Source organism: Oncorhynchus keta, unplaced genomic scaffold (assembly GCF_023373465.1).
Source record: "Oncorhynchus keta strain PuntledgeMale-10-30-2019 unplaced genomic scaffold, Oket_V2 Un_contig_350_pilon_pilon, whole genome shotgun sequence".
Lineage (NCBI taxonomy): Eukaryota > Metazoa > Chordata > Actinopteri > Salmoniformes > Salmonidae > Oncorhynchus > Oncorhynchus keta.
Genome location: NW_026287290.1, coordinates 1 through 5670, shown reverse-complemented (window position 1 = coordinate 5670; position 5670 = coordinate 1). Strand labels below are relative to the sequence as shown.

At 43.2% G+C, this 5670-nt stretch overlaps 1 long non-coding RNA gene across 5 annotated transcripts; it reads right to left on the bottom strand.

Annotated features, from left to right (window-relative positions):
- Window positions 1-2291: 2291 nt before the first annotated feature.
- On the bottom strand, window positions 2292-5236 carry LOC127924018 (uncharacterized). 5 transcript variants are annotated; one of them, XR_008116563.1, is made up of 4 exons: window positions 4345-5236; window positions 3613-3789; window positions 2511-3066; window positions 2292-2418 (listed from the first exon to the last, which is right to left on the bottom strand). It is a non-coding gene; the product is annotated as an uncharacterized LOC127924018 (long non-coding RNA). The 5 variants fall into 5 exon arrangements; XR_008116565.1 differs by having other exon boundaries at window positions 2511-2882; window positions 3519-3789; window positions 4345-5231; XR_008116564.1 differs by having other exon boundaries at window positions 2511-2882; window positions 4345-5227.
- Window positions 5237-5670: the final 434 nt, after the last annotated feature.

Sequence of the window (5670 nt, the reverse complement as noted above, 5' to 3'; positions counted from 1 at the left end):
ATGGGCTGATGTAGCTGACAGTGAATGAATGGGCTGATGTAGCTGACAGTGAATGAATGGGCTGATGTAGCTGACAGTGAATGAATGGGCTGATGTAGCTGACAGTGAATGAATGGGCTGATGTAGCTGACAGTGAATGAATGGACTGATGTAGCTGACAGTGAATGAATGGGCTGATGTAGCTGACAGTGAATGAATGGGCTGATGTAGCTGACAGTGAATGAATGGGCTGATGTAGCTGACAGTGAATGAATGGGCTGATGTAGCTGACAGTGAATGAATGGGCTGATGTAGCTGACAGTGAATGAATGGGCTGATGTAGCTGACAGTGAATGAATGGGCTGATGTAGCTGACAGTGAATGAATGGGCTGATGTAGCTGACAGTGAATGAATGGGCTGATGTAGCTGACAGTGAATGAATGGGCTGATGTAGCTGACAGTGAATGAATGGGCTGATGTAGCTGACAGTGAATGAATGGGCTGATGTAGCTGACAGTGAATGAATGGGCTGATGTAGCTGACAGTGAATGAATGGGCTGATGTAGCTGACAGTGAATGAATGGGCTGATGTAGCTGACAGTGAATGAATGGGCTGATGTAGCTGACAGTGAATGAATGGGTTGATGTAGCTGACAGTGAATGAATGGGCTGATGTAGCTGACAGTGAATGAATGGGCTGATGTAGCTGACAGTGAATGAATGGGCTATGTAGCTGACAGTGAATGAATGGGCTGATGTAGCTGACAGTGAATGAATGGGCTGATGTAGCTGACAGTGAATGAATGGGCTGATGTAGCTGACAGTGAATGAATGGGCTGATGTAGCTGACAGTGAATGAATGGGCTGATGTAGCTGACAGTGAATGAATGGGCTGATGTAGCTGACAGTGAATGAATGGGCTGATGTAGCTGACAGTGAATGAATGGGCTGATGTAGCTGACAGTGAATGAATGGGCTGATGTAGCTGACAGTGAATGAATGGGCTGATGTAGCTGACAGTAAATTAATGGGCTGCATAAACCAAACAGAAACTGATAATTGTGCACAACTTCAAAACTGTATTTCAATGAACTGAATGATGAGGATGAAGAAGGTGATTGAATTTAGAACAAGGTAGGAATTGCTATTCCTCTGTCCTGCACTTCATTTTTCAGGAGAACTGTACCTGTGGGAAATGACAAACTGTTGTTACACTGAGGTTGTGATTCTAAGAGAAACTAAAATGACCTGGTTGTCATGTATTATAGTCTCTAAAAGGAAACATATTACCACTGTCTCTTATTGTCTTTTCATAATGCATCCTGATTTACAAAGTTATTATTATTATTAGATATTCTCACAGAACAGATTTGCACTAATGAAAAATGCCCCTTAGATATGAATTCGGAGGGCAGAATGTTATATATTAAAGCATTAGACTAAATCACTAAAGGCGTCAGTCATACAGAAGTTGTTTGCAGCCCAGTCACTACATCTTGACCACAAAATAGGGAAAGAGGTTGACCAGATGCTTTTCAACTTCATCTGGGAAAATCACACACATTATATAAGGACATCTGTCGTTATGAACATTTAGTTGATTTTACTATAAATAATACTAATAATACTTTAAAGATAAATTGGGAAAAACATTTCTTAAAGAATCCAACTTCAATTTGGAATTTCATCCCTCATTATATCTTCTCCCGTTTTGGTGACTTCAATTTTGTGTTACTTTGTAACTATAACACCGATAAGATTCCTACAACAGTATTCTTAGCGTGCTCGTTAATACATTTAAAACAAATCCTGCATAGGTATTTCATTTGGAACAATAAGGATATTTTGTATAGAAACAAGTCTTTATTTTTGAAGAACTGGTTTAATAATCATATCCTGCTGGTAAGTTAACTTTTTAATGCAGAAGGATTGTTACTCAATTATGAGGAATGTTTTATCTTGTAACAATATCCCTGTAACACCTAGAGAGTTCTCCATAGTCTCTGATGCTATTCCATCTGGAACTCATGTTATTTAGATGTGTAACCAGACCTCACCTTGTTGACCTGCCCTCCTAGAGAGTTCTCCATAGTCTCTGACGCTATTCCATCTGGAACTCATGTTATTTAGAGGTGTAGCCAGACCTCACCTTGTTGACCTGTCCTCCTAGAGAGTTCTCCATAGTCTCTGATGCTATTCCATCTGGAACTCTCATGTTATTTAGAGGTGTAACCAGACCTCACCTTGTTGACCTGCCCTCCTAGAGAGTTCTCCATAGTCTCTGATGCTATTCCATCTGGAACTCATGTTATTTAGAGGTGTAACCAGACCTCACCTTGTTGACCTGCCCTCCTAGAGAGTTCTCCATAGTCTCTGATGCTATTCCATCTGGAACTCTCATGTTATTTAGAGGTGTAGTCAGACCTCACCTTGTTGACCTGCCCCCCTAGAGAGTTCTCCATAGTCTCTGATGCTATTCCATCTGGAACTCATGTTATTTAGAGGTGTAACCAGACCTCACCTTGTTGACCTGCCCTCCTAGAGAGTTCTCCATAGTCTCTGATGCTATTCCATCTGGAACTCTCATGTTATTTAGAGGTGTAGCCAGACCTCACCTTGTTGACCTACCCTCCTAGAGAGTTCTCCATAGTCTCTGATGCTATTCCATCTGGAACTCATGTTATTTAGAGGTGTAACCAGACCTCACCTTGTTGACCTACCCTCCTAGAGAGTTCTCCATAGTCTCTGATGCTATTCCATCTGGAACTCATGTTATTTAGAGGTGTAACCAGACCTCACCTTGTTGACCTGCCCTCCTAGAGAGTTCTCCATAGTCTCTGATGCTATTCCATCTGGAACTCTCATGTTATTTAGAGGTGTAACCAGACCTCACCTTGTTGACCTGCCCTCCTAGAGAGTTCTCCATAGTCTCTGATGCTATTCCATCTGGAACTCATGTTATTTAGAGGTGTAACCAGACCTCACCTTGTTGACCTGCCCTCCTAGAGAGTTCTCCATAGTCTCTGATGCTATTCCATCTGGAACTCATGTTATTTAGAGGTGTAACCAGACCTCACCTTGTTGACCTGCCCTCCTAGAGAGTTCTCCATAGTCTCTGATGCTGTTCCATCTGGAACTCATGTTATTTAGAGGTGTAACCAGACCTCACCTTGTTGACCTGCCCTCCTAGAGAGTTCTCCATAGTCTCTGATGCTATTCCATCTGGAACTCTGTTATTTAGAGGTGTAGTCACCTTGTTGACCTGCCCTCCTAGAGAGTTCTCCATAGTCTCTGATGCTATTCCATCTGGAACTCATGTTATTTAGAGGTGTAGCCAGACCTCACCTTGTTGACCTGCCCTCCTAGAGAGTTCTCCATAGTCTCTGATGCTATTCCATCTGGAACTCATGTTATTTAGAGGTGTAACCAGACCTCACCTTGTTGACCTGCCCTCCTAGAGAGTTCTCCATAGTCTCTGATGCTGTTCCATCTGGAACTCATGTTATTTAGAGGTGTAACCAGACCTCACCTTGTTGACCTGCCCTCCTAGAGAGTTCTCCATAGTCTCTGATGCTATTCCATCTGGAACTCTCATGTTATTTAGAGGTGTAGTCAGACCTCACCTTGTTGACCTGCCCTCCTAGAGAGTTCTCCATAGTCTCTGATGCTATTCCATCTGGAACTCTCATGTTATTTAGAGGTGTAACCAGACCTCACCTTGTTGACCTGCCCTCCTAGAGAGTTCTCCATAGTCTCTGATGCTATTCCATCTGGAACTCATGTTATTTAGAGGTGTAACCAGACCTCACCTTGTTGACCTGCCCCCCTAGAGAGTTCTCCATAGTCTCTGATGCTATTCCATCTGGAACTCTCATGTTATTTAGAGGTGCAGCCAGACCTCACCTTGTTGACCTGCCCTCCTAGAGAGTTCTCCATAGTCTCTGATGCTATTCCATCTGGAACTCATGTTATTTAGAGGTGTAACCAGACCTCACCTTGTTGACCTGCCCTCCTAGAGAGTTCTCCATAGTCTCTGATGCTATTCCATCTGGAACTCATGTTATTTAGAGGTGTAGCCAGACCTCACCTTGTTGACCTGCCCTCCTAGAGAGTTCTCCATAGTCTCTGATGCTATTCCATCTGGAACTCATGTTATTTAGAGGTGTAGTCAGACCTCACCTTGTTGACCTGCCCTCCTAGAGAGTTCTCCATAGTCTCGGATGCTATTCCATCTGGAACTCATGTTATTTAGAGGTGTAACCAGACCTCACCTTGTTGACCTGCCCTCCTAGAGAGTTCTCCATAGTCTCTGATGCTGCTTCCATCTGGAACTCATGTTATTTAGAGGTGTAACCAGACCTCACCTTCTTGACCTACCTTCACTTAATCCAGTTGACTCTCCAATGGGGAAACTGTTTCTCTCCTTGTTTCCTCAGAACAACAGATCTACCTGCTTTATTTCAAAGGGAGATTGTATCCATTCCTTATGTCACAACTTACTGGAATACATTTGCCAATAATATCTGTTGGAAAAAAGTCTGGTTATTACCATTTAAATACCTTCTGGTAATTTGATTGCTTTTCTGATTTTACAGAGCTTTGCATTATGCTAGGCTATCGATAAACTTACACAAATGCTTGTCTTGCTTTGGCTGTAAAGCATAATTTCAAAATCTGAGATGACAGGGTGATTAACAAAAGGCTAAGCTGTGTTTCAATATATTTCACTTGTGATTTCATGAATATGAATATTTTCAAAGATTTTTTGTCCATTGCGTTATGCTAATTAGTGTAAGTTGATGACAATTCTCCCGGATCCGGGATGGGTAGTTCTATTAACAACCCCACCAATAGGAGGTGTCCACATGGTCTGATAAACACTCCTAACAACCAGACCACTAGGAGGTGTCCACATGGTCTGATAAACACTCCTAACAACCAGACCACTAGGAGGTGTCCACATGGTCTGATAAACACTCCTAACAACCCCACCACTAGGAGGTGTCCACATGGTCTGATAAACACTCCTAACAACCCCACCACTAGGAGGTGTCCACATGGTCTGATAAACACTCCTAACAACCCCACCACTAGGAGGTGTCCACATGGTCTGATAAACACTCCTAACAACCAGACCACTAGGAGGTGTCCACATGGTCTGATAAACACTCCTAACAACCAGACCACTAGGAGGTGTCCACATGGTCTGATAAACATTCCTAACAACCCCACCACTAGGAGGTGTCCACATGGTCTGATAAACACTCCTAACAACCCCACCACTAGGAGGTGTCCACATGGTCTGATAAACACTCTAACAACCCCACCACTAGGAGGTGTCCACATGGTCTGATAAACACTCCTAACAACCAGACCACTAGGAGGTGTCCACATGGTCTGTAACTGGTATGGTCAGATAGACTAGTGGTTAGAGTGGTGGGGCAGTAACTGGTATGGTCAGATAGACTAGTGGTTAGAGTGGTGAGTCAGTAACTGGTATGGTCAGGTAACCTAGTGGTTAGAGTGGTGGGTCAGTAACTGGTATGGTCAGATAGACTAGTGGTTAGAGTGGTGGGTCAGTAACTGGTATGGTCAGGTAACCTAGTGGTTAGAGTGGTGGGTCAGTAACTGGTATGGTCAGATAGACTAGTGGTTAGAGTGGTGGGTCAGTAACTGGTATGGTCAGATAG